Source organism: Syngnathus floridae, chromosome 7, assembly GCF_059516105.1.
Source record: "Syngnathus floridae isolate MCC-2025c chromosome 7, RoL_Sflo_1.0, whole genome shotgun sequence".
Taxonomy (NCBI): Eukaryota; Metazoa; Chordata; class Actinopteri; order Syngnathiformes; family Syngnathidae; genus Syngnathus; species Syngnathus floridae.
In genome coordinates this window covers 10966475-10987994 of record NC_142419.1, presented here as the reverse complement: position 1 = coordinate 10987994, position 21520 = coordinate 10966475, and the positions used below count along the sequence as shown (strand labels likewise).

The 21520-nt window shown below is 38.1% G+C and overlaps 2 long non-coding RNA genes across 3 annotated transcripts; one reads left to right on the top strand and one right to left on the bottom strand.

The window, feature by feature from the left end:
• Window positions 1–986: 986 nt before the first annotated feature.
• On the top strand, window positions 987–7438 carry LOC148395207 (uncharacterized). Its single transcript, XR_015859513.1, has 3 exons — window positions 987–1148; window positions 2754–2834; window positions 7160–7438. It is a non-coding gene; the product is annotated as an uncharacterized LOC148395207 (long non-coding RNA).
• A 7872-nt stretch (window positions 7439–15310) lies between these two features.
• LOC148395206 (uncharacterized) lies at window positions 15311–19151 on the bottom strand. Of its 2 annotated transcripts, none has more exons than XR_015859497.1 (3): window positions 18836–19151; window positions 18424–18659; window positions 15311–17113 (listed from the first exon to the last, which is right to left on the bottom strand). It is a non-coding gene; the product is annotated as an uncharacterized LOC148395206 (long non-coding RNA). The 2 variants fall into 2 exon arrangements; XR_015859498.1 differs by having other exon boundaries at window positions 18564–18659.
• Window positions 19152–21520: the final 2369 nt, after the last annotated feature.

The following is a 21520-nucleotide window of genomic DNA, read 5'->3' as shown; positions in this document are numbered from 1 at the left end:
GTTCATGTTTGTGTGTGGGAAAATCAAAACATAACTTTTCTGTTTCAGTATCTCCCCTCCCATATTATGGTGGACCCAGTGGTTCTCTGAGCAAAATTGTGAATCACCCAGAGGAAAGAGGTCCTTGGTGAGGTACCAGCTGAAGCATGGCTCACAATCCCTGAGGAAAAAATAAACATTGGTTGTTATAATAATGAATGAACATATGCAAAGACCATTTAGTGTAATTGGACATCAAAGAATTTTTGGATCACAGCCTTTTTAGAGATTTAATCTTACAATATAATCTTTAACAGTCAGATGACGTGATTCACCAATGGCAGTTTGTACTGGACTTCTGGGCTAAGAACATCTACCCTTTATTGCTATTACTTGGGCAACATACTAATCTATCCTAATTTGAAAACTGGACTCAACATATGATGTAATTTACACTTGATTCTAAAATAAGTTATCTCTAGGTATTTTCCATCCTCAATTTATTGGAAGAAACATCTCACATATTATGTATTAGTGTCCACTTGTATGGCTAATCAGCAACATCAAACAACCGTCAATGATGAAACAAACAACAGCCATAAATTCAATTAATGAATAGATTGTTTTTGCTTTGTGTTTTTCAGTAGTATTACCCAGAATTTCCCATGGGGAACTTTATCTCTACCAATCTAAAAATGAAAATCATTGGACTTTTGCCTCAATAGAATTCCTGTTTGCGTGTACATATTGTGTAAATACTAAAATATGTCGGACTTGATGTCAATTGAAGTAGACAAGCCTTTCATTGGAAAATTCCACAATGGATAGGATACCACCAACACACATTAATGCTTTGTCTTTATCCTACCAAGAGCTGTAAAATGTCTTATGTCACAGAGTTACTTAGACCAGCGTGACAAGATTGCACGCTTGTGACAGACCATATGGTCGAAAGCAGGTCAAAGGGCGAGACAGATCAAAACACAGAGACAGAAGCGGAGGGTGAACAAAGACATTTTTAGCCTTTCGTTCAAGAGTCTGAAAACTTGCAAACACAAGCTCTGTTTACAAAGGCCAGCAGCAGAACCAATGCAAACCATACGTAACATGGAGACGGCATGCGTGTGTGTATACGTGTGTGTGTGTCAAGGCAGCAGGTCTAAGGCAGGGTAAGCAAACCAGACCTAATGTTTTTTTAAAACATGAATACCTTTCAGAAAGCCGAATCCATATCCCACCCCAATTTCTCTTATAAGCACGTCTGGTTTTGGTTCCAATGTATTCAGCTTTTCCAGCAATTGAGTCAGACTGCTGTGTTTTACTACGCTATGGAAAAAAAAACGCTTTCAGTTTGTTTCCGATGCGTCCAAACAAAACCAGACAAGGATCAGTAAGAAGAGAGAATGGTGATGATTCTACATGATAGCAGTGACTTAATGCATCTCGGAGGAAATGCATCCATTGTCATGATGAAAATAATTATAGACGGATGCAATTGTTATCAAACTACAAGACAGTGAACATTTGGGTATTTTTACGGAGATTATTGTATCACATAATATTTGGCTGACTCCAATTTCAGCACGGTAGTGACCATTGTGTGAACTATTTATCAATTTATACTGAATATATTGCCTCTCGAAATCTTTTTTTATCACAGGCCATTTCGTTACGGCTTCCCTCAGAGGACCGGAATGACAAAATACCAAATAAATGGTTAATAGATTGCTAGTTTTGAAATAAGAACTATTTTCTTCAGTTATTGTTGAACTTACTGTAAAAAGGGTATTATTATTATTATTATTATGAATAAAGATAATAGTAATTTGTGATGACCCAAGTACTTTGAATTTGAAATATTAGCCTTATTATGAGAAAAAAAACAAAGTAAACGTTTGTGACTGTGCGGGTGTTGGCAGTTAACAGCAGAGTAGGTGCGGGAAACAACTCTATATGGAGGGAGTAAGGCATCTCATCCCCTTGTCTGACACTTCAGCCTGTGGGCAGCACAGAGGGATAAACAGACACACACGCGCACGCACACACATGGTCTCTAACTGGACCCAAGGGACAGTCAATAGAAGCGAGATGAAGTTACAGACAATGAAATGAATCTTAACAGCCAATGAATGGAGGACACAAAGACAAATATCATATTATAAGCATATGAAATGTGCATGGGGCTATCATGATGACATACTGGCTTTGAGTCAAAGTGGCTTAGAGGTCCATTTAGTTTGATGAAGTCAGACTGTCACCACTAAAAATCATTTAGGACAACTCTGCAAGCTTGATACATTCCACTGCTGCTTTGACATGTTGACGTCCCCTTAGACATGTAGCTTTGTATGTTTCACGTCCACTTTAAAGTATGCTGACATGCAGTAATGTCAATCATTGGATTAAGTGAGGAAGAAATGGTTGTAAAATGTACTGTACTTACTCTTCTTGGTGAACTTACTCAGTTTGGGGAAAATAAATAATATTGCAGGTTTCATAGTCATGCTAATTGACAATATTATTTTACTATTTTTATTTTGACTCTTTTTATCGCACATTTCAACATGAATACCTGACCTGATCATTTTTTTGTTTTGCCCACATTCATACATTCTTTTTGAAAATTGTTTTGTTTTTAAATGTCCCTAAGAATATTGATTAATTTGTAGTGAATACAGTACATAAGCCCTCAGTTGAACTTTCAGTACTTTTCCTTGTCTCTATTTTTACCTTAATCTTCAGTCATATCTTCACCTTGTTGTGATTTCCCACAGCTTTGCCAATCTGTCCAATCCGTTGTCCCGGTGTTGTTCTGCCAGCTGGCTGTGGCTAGCGCCTCCCCGAGGATAGGACAGGTGTAGTGACACACACTCCACTGAACACACTACCACCTGTGGCATCAGGTGGGCATACTTCTGCCAACAGCATTGGCATCCAGCCATTGAAGAATTTACCACCTGCACATAACAACAAAGGAGTTGATTTGTTTTTTAACTACAGAAACTCAGATGTACTTTGGACAAAATAGTTTCATTGACACTTTGCTCTCATTATGCATGTGAAACATAGGTTATATGCCTTGGAACCAAAAACACTGTTATGAATAGTAATGCACATAAAGGGTTGAGACACCTGCTTGTTCTCAAGCCACTGTAATCACAGATTTAGTTGTAAAAGGTTTATTGGCTGCCGCTCAAAACATGCAGATGTGCAGCATGCCAAATAACTTGTCCAATTTAGAGGATTGCAACAAAAACAGTGTTAACATGCTGGTATGTGCCTGCTGCCTTAAGGTACCGTAATTATAATTCAGCCCTCACTTCTTCTGTCAGAGAAAATTGCTGGGGCATATTCACAAATAACTGTCTAAGATTAGGTACTTCTTTTTTGGTCGGATAAGTGGAGAGCATAGACATTTACTGTGATTTTCATCTGCTACCATGACAAACCAGTTTTATGCCAAAAACCCATTGCCTTCCCATGTATCATTTTGACTTCTCCCAACTTCGCTCTTGGTGACATTTTTCATTTTATTACCATAGAGCAAAATTGTAACATTACACATAAATGGAGCAATTGTTTTGCTCAAACAAGTCTAATTTATAATGTTAAAACAACATAGCTATAGGAACTGGAATTGTTGAAGGCTATTCCTTCAAATATATTCAAATATTCTATGAAGATTCATGGTCATATTTGTTGTATTTATGTGCCAAAAAAAATGCATGTTTTGTCTCTCTTGTCCCTTAGGCTCAAAGGAACACTGACTGGTAACAAGTCTTGTCAGGCACCTTTGACCATAAACATTTGTGGAGCCATTGACCTTCCCAATAGTGTGACAGTAAAGCACCAAAAAGTTAAAAATCCTGGAGTGGTAACTCTAAAAGTTTACAATCAAAGATATAAATCACAATTCTCAGGGGGTGTGTCAGTAAGTTCATTTAACTGTGCTGTCACAATTCAGAATTGCTTGCTCAGGGGCACAATTTTGTAAACTCCATTGGCACAACCATTTGTGGCCTCACAATTAAATATTTTATGTTGGCAAGTATGTGCTCATTTGGAGTTACAGTGGTGTCGCAAATTTTGACAATGCACCTGCGTACTAAATTTAAACTCATGACAACAATGTCAAATCAAAAAACCTTTTTATTTTCATATTGGACCAAAGTCAGATAATATGCCACAAAAACAAAACAAAAATAATCTAAATGTAAGTTCTTAGAAGTAGGAAACATATCACATATAGTTAGTGCACTAAAAAAAAAAGATGTGGAGGTGGGTCCACATTTAATGTGCTCCTGTTTTAAATCTCACCCAGTCCGCACTTTGCAAAGACCTGTCCTGAAGCAACCCTGACAAAGGTCTGTTTAATGTCAGGCCATATGGAACTTGTTTTAAAGGCACAACTCAATCCTAAACATTAGTGTCATGTGGCAATTAACATCGTTTGTGCTAATTGCATTAAGTGTGGTAAATTTAATGACACAATACTGATTGGGGATTCATGTTATCTTAATTGCAGGGTCAGCATTGGTAAGAGTGGTGTGGATCGCTGGATTGTGCTGGTTCCTGTGGACGTTAAATGGAAACTAAGCAGTTAGCTGAAGTGGGCTTTGTTTTTGTGCAGGCGGTAATGCGATCGTAGTGGTTAGGCAGGCAGGGCTTACGTGTGCTTTCAGTCCAAAGTTAGAATGTGCTGTCATGATGGGGGTGCTGTGATGTGGATCCACTCCAAGAAGGTTGGTGCACGAGGAGAATTAGATTAGTGGGTGGAATGCAATCAGTGAGACGACATTACAGAGAGAGGGGAGATGTGAGTGACAAGATGAACGGTAGAAACTTTTCAAGACCCACTGTGAATGCCAAAGAGGGTTGAAGATCCATAACCACAAAAATGAAATCTCTTCTTCCAGTGCCATGTTTTTGCCCACTTACTAAATGGGCGAGAGAGGGGAAAAAAAAACACATGGTTCAACTAAATAGTGTTATGGATATTACATGTGACTGAAGGAAAAGAGAGCCGCACTAAAAGTGCGGATTCGAGAGAAAATTTGTTTTCTCATTTGTATTCATCTTGGTAAAATGCAATAAGAAAATAGCAGAGCAGACAGAGGGAGTAACAGTAATTGGGAAAGAAAATGAGCAAGTGGTTTCTTTTTACATTATTTACCCTGACTACAAACCCAATTAGCTCAAATCGGATTCAGTGTTTACGTTAGCATCGGGAGATGATTACGTGAAAGTTAACATTCCAGTCTCACGTTCGCTTGTCGTCCTTGGATTTTGGGTGTCTGTTTCCAACATTAAAACAAACACCCACACACACAGTAACATCTATAAAGTATAAAATCTGGGCCTGTTTACTTAAACACAAAGCGGATATACTAACATGAAACCAGGATATATTTTGTTCCATGAATGGGAACATGGCGGATATGTTTCTTTTGGCATTTAATGCACACTGATATCATCCTCCAGTCTAGAGCCTTTCATGATTTAGATGGATTGGAGGATCATTACATATGTTTGTATGCACAACAAAAAGCAGGATGCTGTGCGTTAAAGTGTTTACCAAGTTGAGAAGCCAACCATTTTCCTTTAGGGAGACCTGAAACTCAAAGGGGGATAGTTTGAAACAACAAACCGGCAATTGTTTCATCCACATCAGGACCTTCTCTTTTGCCCCCCCGCCACACACACACATAAAGCTCACACAGGCACACAGTCAAAGTTTCCCCAGGCCTCTTACTCAAAACGTTTATTTGTAGTCCAAATAGTTTTCAGCATTTTTTTTTTTTTTGTCTTTGACTATGTGACTTTTTCTTGTTCAGAGTCCTTCCCATGACCAACTTGAATTATATGGCTGAGCAAAATCTTGGACTCATGAGTGAAACAAAAATGTTGCTATACACTTGAAGTTTTCACTCATGGGTATAAACGTGTGTATTGTGTTTGGGGGACAAGAATATTATCATCACAACATGAAACTGCACTGATGATTTGCATTCCAAATTCAAGGGACTTTTTTAATGGTATACATAATTTTTCAGGTTCCCCAAGAAAGAATGCCTTCAAAGTGTCAAATAAATTGTAATGTACATCAAATTGTAGATCTTACTAAAAACAGTGTAAATATTGTTCTCAACAATGTGTCTGCTGTTTTTTTTTTTCCAACTCCTCTTCACTCTTTATCGCTTACCTTTATCCCGCCACTCCTCTTGTACATTATCTTTTGAAGTCTGCATGTCAGGAAGCCATAAAAGTGGCATCATTGCCATATTCGGCCCTCCCACCAGCTCAGCCTCCTTCTCTGTCTGTGAGGTGACACACAATAACCTATAGACTCTAATTTGGCACTTTGACAATAGCCTGGTTACAGCTTTTATTGACTAACTCAATGAAAAAAAAATGCTGGGTATGTTGTCTCTATTGTGTAGTAGATACTGCAAGATATGTGCTGTCTTCAGTAGCCTGATTGCTGACATGTTGGTCAGCGGGTTTGGTAACTGATTGCACTTTCAGCTTCCCACCCACAGAAACACATACTACCACTTAAGCATAATCATGGTGAGCAATTGCAGTTGAATACTCAGATATTGATCTTCCAGGTTTAACTGTAGAGTTTTATTATTTGCGATTTACACTGCTACTTTTCTTTATCTGCAGACAGGGAGTCAAAGAAACTGGGAAACTCTTGTTGATTTGATAGTCTCAACAGTGATCAGACTGAAGGATCTGAAAATATATGTATTAGATTGCAGTCTTCCTAATGTCTTTTTCTTTGTCACCTGCGTTTCCCTTCATCACCTTTACCATCTTCCTTTGACCTGCACTTCATGTTCCATCTCGATAAAAACCTCATCTTCACCTCTCTCAGCATCCGTACAATATCTATCTCTTGTGTTCTCTCTAATCTGACGAAAGGTCAGCTCTCTTCGGCAAACACCTCTCTGTCTATCTGTAAGTGGGTAAAAACTCTCATAAATGTATATTCACACTCTTGTTTTAAATAAAGAGCTCACCTCAGCAGACTTGTTGAATGTATCTGAATCTGGGTTGCTGTTTTTTTTATTCTGTATCTATTATTTTAAACAAAATCTGATGTTTATTGTAGTTGCTATAGTTTTTGTGTGAATACAATTTCTAATGACACGCGTCTTGCACATCTGCCTCACAGTCTTGCCTGTGCCGAGCTAGCTGAAATTGTTCGGGCACCTCACCCCAGTGGGGTCGTGTCCACCAGACTGGCTTCAAGCAAGCTGTAATGATGTCATGAATAGAGCTGCCAGCCAGTAATGACTCCCTCTTCGCCTGGATTACTACGTATGTGTTGTCTGATTTATGTGTTGCTACATAAGACTTGAGTCATATAAATGTGTTAGGGACCATTTACACAGTGTTTTTTCGGACACAAAATGAATACAAATACTGTAGTTTGATGCGTTTACATAATGTTTTTGAAGCCTGAAAATTCAAAGTGAAAGTTTTTAAACAGTAAATTAGTGGTGTCAGCACTTGTGTATACATTGTACTATGTGTCCATTTGCTGCTAATATGTCCAGTGCAGTTAAATTACCCACCAAAGTTTACATTCACTTATGGCATAGAGCATTCAGGACAAACAAATATTTGTGTGCACAGTAGTATAAAGGAAAGTCTGGATGCAGTTTAAGAGTCTAATCCAAGGCATGTGCTCTAATCTCTATTTCCTTTTAACTCATCAAATTCTTTGGCGATTTTGACGCAGATTGATTTCATACAAACATCACACGTGCAGCTTTGATACAAGCAAAACCGCATTGCTTTTCTTTTAGTTAGTAAGTTGCATGGTGAAGGTCAGTAGACTCTACAGCACGGTAAGCCAGTTATCAGATGGACTCTACATTAGCCCAGAGACCCTTGCAATGTCCCATTTCAAGTTTATCATAATACACAGGATATTGGTAGATGCAGGAATACACAACCCTTTAGTCATAAAAGATTCTTTGTGCAATGTTTGCACGGCTGCAGAACTCTGTGTGCGTTTCAAACTGTGCCTCACGGTCACTTGGCTGAGCTCAGGTGTGTACGGATGCGTTCTGTGGAAAGTCAGCAGGGTTCTTGTGTTCCCTGCTGGATGTGTTGATTAGTTTGGCCTTGGTGAAGTCAGGTGGTCTGCTGGATGCTCAGTGGACTGTAGCCACAACGTGACATTAGGGCAAACTTGTGTTCAAAGAACTTGGGGACCCGCTGATAAACAGCACAGCAAACAATGGAAGAGCTCAGCATGTGGCAGAAAAGGGGCTTTAGTGTGAGCAGCCTGACTCTTCTCATATGTTCATACAGCTCAAATGTTACAGTAGAAATATGTGTAGTTTATGTGGGAAGCTGCTCGAATCCTTGGTAATATGGTTATTTTTACTGTTAACTTTAACGGCACTTTTATCTTGTCCAAAACTCGGTTAACTTTAACCAGCTGTTAAGTTGACATTAAATCACAGTGCTCTTAATCATTCTGCCAATGTGCTGCCCCATTTCAGACGCGTTTCTTCTAATTAACACATTTTCAATTTTTGATCAAATTCCAAATTCAAGATTCAAAGCGTTTATTGTCATATGTACAAAAGGAAAACACTTTTTCTTTGTACAATGAAATTCTTTCGCTGTCCGTTAAAGTGCCAGACAAGGTAAGGAAGATTAAAAGAAGATTAAAAAGTAAAAAAACACAAAGTCTAAAAACCACAATATATACACGGTATATACAACTACTAATGTAGGCTTCACTTACTTTTTAGTATTAACACATGAATTCAATGCACAATTTGTCTTCACGGGCCACATAAAATGATGTATCTGGCCTCCGGACCTTTATTTTGACAACTGTGGCATTGCATATTATAAAGCCATGAGGAAACGAGACAGAACAACAGAAAGTATGATGGAGAGGATGTTTAACATGTCAAATGAGTGAAAAACGTTTGTTGTAGAACACGAAAGAAGGATGCAGAATAGAAAAGAACATGAGATGCAGCAATATTGCAGTACCTGTGATGGATGAGCTTTTGCTCAGGTGTGACGGTGAAACCAAATTAAATCCCTGAGCAGACAGAAATGAATGAGGGACAAGGTTATCATTTCCCTTCCTCCCTCCTCCTTCTTCCCACTGTCTGCCATCCAAAGTCTGAGTCCAACTTTCCTACTGTCATTCATTTTTGTTAACCTCGTCCCTTCAGACCAATATTAGACTTTTTTTTTTCAATCATGTTCTCACTGTGCCTTTTCTCACATCACTTGCAGAAGGACTTGACAGAAATTGCTTTTCAATAACAATAAAGATCTTGTATTAGAATCTTTTTGAAAAAATACTAAATGCATGTTGGTCATGCATCAAATCCTTCACTGCATTTTGTTATTCTATCCACATCAAGCTGGAAGTTGTCCCAGTTGTCTCTGTGAAATGTGGAGTACACCCAATCGCAGTGGTTAGAAAACTTCACACTCTGTTCTTGGCTGGCAGTGTTCTGCCTTTGTTAAGCTTCTGATACTATGCTGGAACTGGCAAATTCCCAGGTCGATTTCAATTCCCCCATCTTGCATTGAAAGCTTACACACAGGACAGCGGAAGAGTTTGGATGGAGAGAGTGAAAGAAGCATTCGGTTCCTACCTCACCAACCCCAGACTGATCAATTGATTTTGAGGTACTGTTTGTCCCAAGATTTTCATTCATAAACAATAGGGGCATATTCTCTCATTTGAAAATGTGCCCTTCTGTGCACTTTTTGGGCTGCCAATATTCTCCCATCGACTTAAGTGGGTCATTTATACAACTTTATGACGTATGCACTTGGGATGGAGTGACCTTGAAATGCAGGCATTCCCTGTCAGCATTCTCCCAGAGGATTAAGCATTTTTCTCTTCCCCACTGAGGATGCTGTGCTATGGCTGAGTGTATCGTGAAGGTGAACCATCATATTGCACGTTTTGAGTCACTTCCCAACTGCTGACGTTGGGTGATGTCATGTCTCCCCACTACATTACAATGATGGCCAAACATTGACATTGATTTATTAATCGGTGGGCACAAGAGTCAATGCCAGCAGACTTTTTTTTAACCTGTGCAGAGCATTTCCACATGCTGATGGCAACTTGGAGTTGAAGCGCCGATCACAAACAATCACTGACAACATAATAATAGGCCATCAGCTATAGATTTTTTTTGTATTTGAGTGTATGTGTAACACATGTCCATTGCATTGCTTTGGCAATCAACTCTCACTTGTTTCGCACAGCTTCATTGAATACAGTTGTGAGTATGGTATTCTGATCAAATAACTTTTGTTGGATTCATCAAAAAGTAAATGCAAAAAACACATGCTTCTTCAAAGTAGCCTCTTGATGAGCCCCACACCCGTCACTAGCAACAACCAGTACAACTCCCGCATCCATTTTGTAAGCTAAGTTCACATTTGTGACATATTTTCTAAATGGATCTCTGTGGAAATCACCATGTCTCATCAAAACCCAAGACGGAAATTCTCGAATCACGCCTGGTGGTGCTTAGTGGTTGCCCACAAATTTCCAGGTTTTGAATGGTCAGTGGGTAAGGCGTTTGAGTCACTGCACTTTTTCAATTCACAAGCCAGGAGCGTAAAGAAATGACTTAAGGATAAACTGGACCAAAGTGTGCATCTTTTACACAATAAAATCGCCAACCTCGGAAGAGAGAGGAAAAAAGCCTCGGCAGGATGAATGACACTGTATTGCATTTCCATCAACAATATAATTCTGTGCCCAGTAATTTCCCACAACATGATTAATGTGATCACCAAATGACACATTATACTGATGATAAGCACTGATGGGAAACGATGTTGCATATACAAATGTGTTGACAGAGGAGGCTCCTCTAATGGCGACTGTTCTCTAACCTTTGGCCTTTCCCCTTTGACCAAGCCTGTGGTCAGACATAATGATCCCACTACCATACTGTTGGTGTTGACATGGCGGTCCCTTGTCACTGTGTCACAGATACAATGACTGGCTTGTATGGGAGAACAATGTTGAGTTGTGTAGCTTATAAAGGATTTCGACTTGGAACTTTAAAAAGATGAATGTCTCAGATACTCAGGACAGGGAAGCAGTGTATCAGGTGAGGCAAGCAAAAAAACAAAAAAAAACATGTTGATCGTTTAGCCTTTGGAGATAATGTTACAAATTCCTTTGGATACCACAATGTTGAAAAGCAAGCTTCTCCCTTTTCGAGGAAATTGCTTAAAACCTATATTCATACATAACAATACAAATATTAATATAGCACATTTTACAACAGCAGCAACTGTGACAATATATATAGCAATGGGACAACCACAAAGACAGTGAAAAAAGTAAGTTGAAACACTAATATATAGTAGTGGACAGTCACAAGTCAGTCAAAAGCCAAAGAATAAAAATGGGTCTTCATGAGTTTTAAAAATGGGCATAGAGGGTGCTTCCTATGTTTTCGTTGGATGGAACCTAGGGGCACAAGTACAATGAAAACAGCAAGGGGCCCAAAATAGATCCCTGTGGAAGACCATACAACAGAGGGGCGGAGCAGGACTCAAAGCAAAGCTAATACATATAGGATCTAAACCACTCTAGAGTGCTACCAGTGATATTTTACAAATTACCTAAGATTCCTTGGTTAATCATAACAAAATGGAAAGTTCCTGTCAAATACACAACACCTGGCAACATCATATACACACAATTTAATATGGCAGTTATCATGGCTCACTGTTCTGAGGTTTGCATTTCGAACTTTGGCTCAAGCCTTTTCGAATGGAGTGAATGACTTTGAATAACTGTTAGCGGACGAATAATTCAAACCTGGATCAGGGTGTACAAGTCACTCCACAGGTCCATCTATGAACAACCACAAAGCCTGAGTATAGATTATTATCTGCAGCCTCAATATGCTGTTGATTTTACATCTCCTCACCAACTGTGCTATTTACCCAGTGTCTTAGCAGCCAGCGATAATGAGACTGATGTGTGCACGGGTGTGTTATGGCAAATTTGATTTGATACCAGCTCTAATAAAAGGATCAGGAGTTCTGTATTTTCATTCATTTCTACATCTGTCTTATCCTTTCCCAGCCTTTACCCCTGTGGTGAAATTTGTAGTTTCTATCATTCATCTCATTTTCTTCACTGCTATCATAGCCTGACTTTGAATTTGCTGTTGGTGAGCATAATCCCGCATACACATGCAAGGACAAGGAAAGGGAAACCTACAATATTTTCACACATGCAAGGACAAGGAAAGGGAAACCTACAATATTTTCTGAGGGCCCTCTTCTCACCTATGGCCTTCTGCTCCCTCATTATTGGAGTTCGACCCTTGAACTCATCATGTGAACCCTGCAGGCGATGAAGCTTCAGCTGGTGGACTCTGGTAACAAGCAGGTGTTGATTTCAATTAACACTCAGGCAGGTTTACAATTTTTTTTTTTTTTTAATAATAGCCAATGTATTTCTCTGATTTTAAAAGGTTTAAACAATAATTTAACAAACAAAGCCATATTTCAATCTATTCCCTGAAAGTCGGCAGCAATCCACAAATGAAACTGAATAGTGCAACTGTAATTTTAGCTGAACGACACCAAAATGCTTGCATCATAAAAGATGCATGTTTGTGAAATGCACTGGAAACATTAACTCAGTGTGACTGAAAGCCTTGTTAGCATTCACAGTTATAGTCTGGATATGAAATAATGGGACAAAGGAAAGGATCAGAGTGAGAGAAAGGAGAACAAAAGAGAGATAGATGGGATGGACTTGTGTTTTTCCCAACAGTTTATGACTACCAATACGAATCCTTTTGCCAAATACAAAACCAAATATTGTGGACATTAACATTATTTTTACCCCAGTCACGACTATTGCAATTTTAGCATTGTCTTTCCTCTCATGATTTTAGAATATTACTCATTACATATAATTTGTGTGTAAATGAGAGTTTAGAAACGTGTGTAATTTTGTAATTTTTATATAATAGAAATGTGTAAAATACACGCAGTGCGTAAATCCACAAAGCAAACCTATATGTGCACACGTTATGATAGACTAAAAATAAATTAGGTTTGACTTTAAGACATAAATATGCGACAAGAAAACATTTCAGCTTTTATTTCATGGTATTTATATCTGGATAAAATACACACCAGAATATATTTATGAGAGCCAGACATCAAACAAAGTGAAGTGAATAAAATGCTGATTATATGCTTAGCTTTGCACCAAGCCTGTGACTCGCTGATATCATCAAACTGTCGCATTCTTGTTTTGTGATGCTTTTCTGAGCTTTCATTACTATTTTTTTCAGTAGTTGTTTGTTTTGTGGGGTTACACCCTTCAGCCTCCTCTTTAGCAGGTAACATCTGTTGGCTGACTTGGCCAGCTGGGGGTAAAGGTTTGTTATTTTAGTCCATAAAATAATTCTCACAGATTTTGGTTGTGTTGTGTATGTACATTATTTGTCAAATACATAACTGACTGATTTTGTCTTGTTTTGCACCAATAGACAGCGCTATGGTTTTCCTGTTGGTTCACATTGGTTAAGAGTCTTAATATAGTCCTCACGGGCTTCAAGGGTGGATCCAAAACAAAGTGATCTTCAAAAACACCTGGAAAAAGGTCAAATGTTGATCTCATGTCAACATCATCTTGTAATGTGAAAGCGAAATGTTTTCAATCTACAGCCAAAATAAGGGAATTGTCCCATTGTTGCAATACATTTGAAGGTCACATTGTGACTAAACATCTCTTATGATAAGAATCTTCTCTTCCGTGGTAGTGGAATGGATCACCCTGCAGAGCGGGATCAACAAGTTGGCTGTGGATCAGGTCATTCAAAGCTGCTCCCTTATCATAAAACGCATTGGGAAACAGTGGTTTCTGTTTCACCGGTGTTTGCCAAGACTACTGGAAAAAAAGGTTTTGCTTCATCACTTGTGAATTCTGCTCTAGAGGGCCCCCTGAGGCGACATTTACACTGTAAGTTTTGACGCTCAAATCTTTTTTTTTACTTGTGAACATCTTTTGAATGTGTATTGTTTATATTATTTTTCTACAATCATGTCATACAAGGAGCAAGAGAAATTAGCTTTCATTTCCCTAACATCATCACTTAATTGTCAATGAAAGATGAATCACAGGCTAATTTCTTCTTTGTTATATTTTTACAATCGCAACATAGACATTGCTGATCACACCTAATTTAACGAATGTTACCAATTAGACCAGAATCGAATGTAGCCTGGCTAACCTCGTCAGTAACACCCCACCCCCCTCTCTAGTCTGTGCTACTTAATCTGACTAATCATGAAAAAAGTGGCAACATACCGTTAATAATTTTTCCTTTCATTACCATTGTTTCCACTGCTATCTAGTAAATTGTACATTTCATTTGTAACATTTGAGCATATACCAATACTAAGCTTATTTAGTACAACTGCCACGGTTTCACATTGAAAGCTTTCTCACTTTTTCTGCTTCACGTTTGAACTTGGAAAGTCTCAAGCTCTTTTATGGAGCTTGGCTGAAATTTTAAAAGACCAGCCAGGCAGTCTCCATGTTGGCTAATTACAACACAGACTTCCACTTTATGGGGACTTTGAGATTCACTGTCTCAAGAATACTGATGTGAATACTTGTGTATTATGAGAGCATGATACTTTTTGGGAAGCTTTCTAAAGAGTAACACTTAAGAAAACATACCGTATGCTGTGAAGGGAGATCCAATGCTTGCTGTATTACAAAAGATACTTCCATTCACACATGTTAGTCTCAAGAAAAAGAAAATAAGTAAATCCACAGGCATCTATAATGTTGGATTCAGCCTGCAGATCTTCCAGTCTTGTGGAAAGTATTTTAAGATTTTTAGAGATTGTCTGTGGGCAGTGGCAGGTGGAGGAGGAATTTGAGACATTTTTACGAACATCTACGGGAACTGTGCATGATCGTCTCATCAGATTAACAAAATTGTTCCCGTTCAATGATCGCCAAGGAGTCAGCCAACAATCCACAAGCAGTCTTTTGCTTTGGAATAGGAAAGTTCTCAGGCAGTCCTTTTTGTGATGCCAAATTTGTTGTGAAAATTTCTGTGTGAGTTGAAATAATAAATCACCATAGTCTTTTAGATGATTATCTTAGTAGTAAGAAATAGTTAAAAAAAAAAAAGTTAAAAGAAAAAAGTGCATTCAGAATAATCTTATTTATCTCCTTACTCTCTGACTCACATCTAAACAATCTGAAATGTTTTGAGTATAATCTAAGCAGTAATGGTTATAGGTCGCGATGGAATTTATGAAATATTTATCTTGGTCTTATGTTTTCCTACCACAAAAAAGGGCACATGAACAAGGGTGTATAGACTATTCCACCTTACTTTTGATGAAAGGTGTGGTACATCCCCAACTTGGCAACAACCAGCAGTCATTTATTAATGCAGATGTATTTTTATTTCTCAGATGATTATTTCTTTTATGCAATAATGTCCCTTGTTATTACAATAAAAAAGAGCACAATTTACAATTCATAAAAATGAGACTAATAGGCATTATAAAAGTGAGCGGGAGACGTCTGTCCTCCATTAACACGACAGTATGTCTTGACGAGCCCAAAATGGACTATGATGAAACTTTGACCTGCTGTCCAGAGGAGAAATTGTGGATGATGTTAAGGCATACAAAGAGAAGAAAGGTATTTCCACAGCGTCTGGCTCGTCTGTTTTATATGGAAACCTTATTTTTGGAAACCAAGTCCAGTATTATAGCTGTGGTGACAAGTTTGCATATACAGGACAATCTCCATATCATGGCAGTATTTTTTGTACATGCTCATTGAACAATGAAAAAAAATATTTAGCTGTTGGCCATGTGCTGCTTGCTTTGTTTATTTTTAAGGTCATCTACGTATTCTACTGCTTGACTCTTCTGTATTTTTTGGCCCTTCCTCGCCGAGGAAAAAATACATGGTCTCTTGGGCCTCTGTGTACACTGGGTAGAAAAGCTACCACTGGAGTGGATGCATTTCCTTTGCCCCTTTTTGGTGTATCTTACTTTTTGGACTGTTGTTGTCTAATACGGGTACTGCACTCACTGACACACTATATATAGTCCAAGAAATGGTCACGTTGACACCGACCTAATTTGAACATGTCTACATTTTGGTTATTCTGCACACTGCACCTTTTTCAAAATGTTATTTTCATAATTTGGACTCGTTTTATATAGTTTAAATAAAATGTTTTTTTTCAAACTGTGACTTCTTTCTTTTTCCTTTTGCAGAATGTTATAATATAGAAACAAATGTAAAATTGAGGGGGAAGTAAAAACCAAATCTCAGGAGGAAAAACTGAAAATTAGGATGTTGATACTCATAAAGTTGATAAGTCATAAGAATTTTGCAATAGATGTTCAGTTAATGCAATGTGTGAGGTATATAGTACAGTATAATCAAACTAATGAGAAATTATAATACACTTTATATGTACAATGTTAAAATTATTAGAATGCATATTAAATATGCGTAAAGTGCTTTTTCCATACATTACAATTCAACTAATTCTGGAACTCAACTGATCAATAATACATATTCTTTACTTAAAATGGAATACGGATTACCATTCAGTGACAGTTGTACAGTAAATTGATTTTTACCATAATGAGCAATTATATATCTATATCTAATTATACAATATATATCTGTTTAATGCCAAATCAAGCATGAAATTAATTTCTAACATCAGCAAATAGTGAAGAAAAGAAGAGACCAGTAGTGAGAAAGACTTTTTCCTGGGGGGTTTTCACGTCTTACATACATTACAAATTTGTGGAATGACATCTGAACTCAGCAAAATACTACTAGTTGTGTAGAAAGAAAGTTCTCCTGCCGATTTGTGAGCTAAGTGTTTTGCATACGAGACTTTTTTTTTTAAAATCAGATTGCCTCTTGAGGATAAGCAGTTCGGAAGATGAATGAATGAATGCATCAAAGTGCCCTTTGTTCTCATGTTCTCTATATTCAGTGTGCGGGTTGATGGAAGCAGGACGCTCCGAGCTCTTGCACCTCCATTAGTGGCCTACAATTTGCAGAAGGGTCTTCAACCTGGAGAATAACATTTGAATATGTTTTTCTTGAATAACAATGATACAAATGTGAATATTAAAAAAGCAGAACCATCCTTAGTCCCTCAACAATGGAAAAAAAAATCCACAAGCTGTTAGTAGTGGCAGTCATTATAGTTCTTGAGTGTACTGAATCATTAGACTGAGTTAATCGAAGAGATTTGTTCACAGAATCATTCAAATTTGCGCAAACATTTGCAAACCTTCGCCACTCAGTGAGATACGGGCTTTGCTATTATGTGTTGGTCTTGCACATGAAATCACAATAATTTACATTGGTGTTGTAGGGTGAACATTTTGAAGGCAGATACATTACTAACACTTTTTCTCACTGTATGAATTAAAATGGTTGCCTTTATTGAATTGCATACCACTGCTTCCAAAACTATGTCCCAACAATTTTATCGCATATGCTTCTAATAGCTAACACCTGAACGTGACCACAGGTCTAATAGTGGCTAAATGATTTTGTGGTAAAGTTTGAAAGGTCTCATCATTTTCAGTGAACTTCCAAAGCTTTTGTTGAGTCCCTAAAAATATACAAGGATCCCTGAGCTCTTCACTTGAAGTGTGTTCTCATAATATTGATGCTCGATTCACTTTATTTGGATAGTTTCACGTTGGGATTCTTGTTTATTTTATTCGGTAAGTGCTCTGGAGTAATCAAATCTCAACTGAAATATTTTCTTTGCTGCCAGTTCATCAGAGTACCTCTCAGTAAGACATTTTCATCCCGAAGGAAAGTTCTGTCAGGCACTGACTCGCTCTCTAAACCAGGGATCTGGGACGATTAGGGAAACTATGTAAATGACACTGTCTCTGCAGGGTTGAGCAAAAACATTGGGCTTTAATAAAGAGAAGCCAGGAGTTGTGGTAAAGTGACATATGGCAAGGGGGGGAATCTTGGGGAACACATCCTCGTGAATTTGCTACGGAAATCTATGGATTATCCCACCAGTTTTAATGGAAGTCGCAAGGGTTAAGAATGCCACTCCAGTCCACTGAGAGCGTTGCAGAAGTCGGGCTAGGGATTAAGTGTGACTAGAAATAGGATAAAACCCAGGAAGCTATTATACTCCTACCTATCCTAATTGGAATTAAGAATTTGATAGAGGCTTATTGACGGAGTGCTTAATGATATGTTGCTGAGAGGAGGAAGGGGGATAAAACCAGATAAAAGACTCATACAAATGCCTGAAAACACATTCATCTATTAAATGTCAGACTAAAAGGGAGTTTTACAGACTGCATCCTCATACTGATTAGCTGTAATATAATTCAAACCACCACCTCCGCTACTTCCTCTGATCCTGATGAGACAGTCACCTCGATGTCAGCTGTGATGGCTAAGTGGGAGCTTGAGTACTTCTTTAACAAGTTGGGTAATGGAGAGGATCTTACAAGTCTCACACTCGCTCCTTCATACAAACCTGTCAGCTCCCGTTTGCAGTCACCTACCCCAATTAAATGAGGCCTTACGATCCCTGCACATGCCCTTGTTCGACACATTATAGCTTTTGATACACCTGCATGAGCAAAGGACCATCATATTAAGGTTAGATTAGCACACAAGTCAGTATACTTGCAAATACATGCAGTAAATTGTACATTTCATGAAAGCATGAAGACCCTATCAGACATATACACTAGCTATCCTGTCAAAAAGATATTTGCAGACAGCTGGGAATGTCACCCGACTTACCCGACAATAACGAAGAGGACACTGTGAGGGCAGGCAAATGCATCGTAAAAACGTTCGCCTCTTTCAAAAAAAAATTTTGATCGTCTTGATCCTTTTTTTTTTTTTTAGATTTCTTGAAGTGGTAGGTACTTTTGTCTCCCAATCATGACCTGTTAAGAGGTCTCCTTAAACCCAGAATCGATTTTGGAACATTTTTCCAATATACAAGTTTACGTAGAATTAATAATAATCATAAGATAAAACTAGAATGGCTAACCATTCTAGGAACGTTAGTAGTGAGTAACCAGAGGTGTCAAATCCTGGTCACAAAAGTAAGACCCCGCCCTGCCCCAGTTTGGCTTTAACCACAGGTGCTTCAGATCAACTGAGCAGCAGGTAAACAAGCTCCCATGAGCGAGTACTTTTACCTGCTGGTTGACTAGAAGCACCTGAGACTAAAGCCAAACTGTGGAACCAGAGACCAAGACAATATTCACAGACTGATGAACTGTCATATGCTTGTTGCAGTCAAAAGGAAAAGCATTCTTTTATTTATTTCATTGTGGGACAACTGATTTAAAATAAAATTACATGCATGAAGCGCAACAGTTTACTACTTATTGGTTGTTCAGGTTATGATGTGTAAAAAATATTTTTAATGTTTTTATTGCCATCAAAATTAAATTTACATCTGCTTCCAATTGAAACATCAATACAATGTTAGAATATTTTAAAACATGTAATGATCAATAAAGGTTTCATAATGGCATGCATTTTGATGACTTTTTAAAGTTAGATCAAAGTTTGTTTTGTTTAGTGACCGTGCTTTCTGGCACATTTTATTCTCTACAAAAACGTGTGAACGCAAGAACATTTTTGTCTTTTTAGCTGTTTTATAGATTTCTTTCCCTCTGTTCTCCTCATTCTGCTGTATGCCAACCTCCATTTGCCCTTTTGAGCAAAGTATCCTCCCCATCTAATCCATTCCAGCTGGAGCAGATCGCACGGCCAATTAAAGAAAAACCGTTTGGCTGCCCCTAACGAGGCTACCACATGTTGAAGTGTGACCTCACCTTCATTCTGCCCTCAGCTCCTACCAAGAACATTACGTCTAGGAGATCAGAGGTCATGGCGCTTGTTGTGAGCTCAGAGGAAAACATGGAGTCTTTAGATAAACAGTACAATTAGTTGCAACTATGAGCAAGCCATTCCTTAACAACAGCCATCTGCAATGTCACAATGGTTAACAGTATAAGTTATAAAGATAAACTGTTCCTATCATGAAACCTTTACTTGGGCAAGTTGATTTCATATTATAACCTTCCTAACAGCCATTGAGTATTTTGTTGTCTTAGAAAGTGGGAAAATATATGAGAATGGAAGGAGCACACTAGGATAGATGTCTGTAAACAAGAACGTTACTCAAATGAGTGGATTGATTTATAATGATGTCACACAGGAGAAAGCAGCAGGACCACAAAACAAACAGAAGTAAGGTTTGAGTTCTCCGCACAGAGTTGTTTTTCCTCATTTATGTCCTCGTACCTTTCATCACTTCCTTTATTGTTTATTATTGAAACAGAACTTTTAATTTATTGAGGATGGAACTGAAAAGTTTATACTTCTTCCTACTCCTTTTCAAACATGTACTGTTGGTATACGCGGGTAAATTATTACCAATGATTGCGGTTTTCGCGTTGTCTTTTATTGCTTTCATTCCATATTTTGTTCTGTTTGTACATTTGTGTGAAGTCCCCCCTCCCTCTTTTTTCCTTGTGTATTTAATAATACCAGTTGTTCCTATGTTTTATACATGATGTAAATAAACCTCACATACAAACACGTACTTTGATTCGTTTCTTTGACAACACTGCAGCAATGCAAACTCACGTCCTCTAAACACACAATATGCAGCAGGGGGCATAAGTCTGGATAGCAGACAGTGCACAGCATTGAATAGATTTATCTCTTGAAGACAATAAAGCATTCCTGTACACTGAGGTCTATGCAGACTGTCTAGTAGAAACAGATGCTCCTTACATAAACATATTAGACACACAATGTGCCTGGCTTTTGTTATATGGAAAAGTAGGGACATCTTTGATGATCCTGCAAGAAATAAACAAGCAAACACACAAAATGTGTGTTTTTCTTTTTTTTTTCTTTTATGAAATACAATAAATATAAGTTTGATTGAACATGTGGTTTATTGCACGCAAGTGTTCTATCAAAGTGCGTCCGTGTTTTGTTTGTTTGCTTCAGGATTACAAAAATAATGTGGAGACTATTAAATTAAACTTTGGTGGTGTTTCAACAAGGTGGTCCACAATGTGCTGGTCTGGCATCCATATAGCATGAGGAAAGAGCTCCATTAAGCTCCAGGACTCTATCTCTAACATCAAACCTTTTGGTTTACCAACACCTGGCTTAGCGACTCTTTGACTCAATACTCCAGACCCGACGTCTGTTGTCTTCATGCATCATTGCCAGAAGAAAGAGTATTGTTACTGCCAAAAGAATCATATACACATATACAGCGGTGGGAGCAGTCTCCAAAAATTCATTGAATGTCTGGATTGGACCTCCTCAAGGCACTCCCATTTCCTACTCAACTCTACTGAAAGCATTGTCAGAAAAAACTTGGATCTTCTGTAAATCCACCTCACTGTTCTGGAGGGTGCCAATATCTGTCACAGTTCGTTTCCT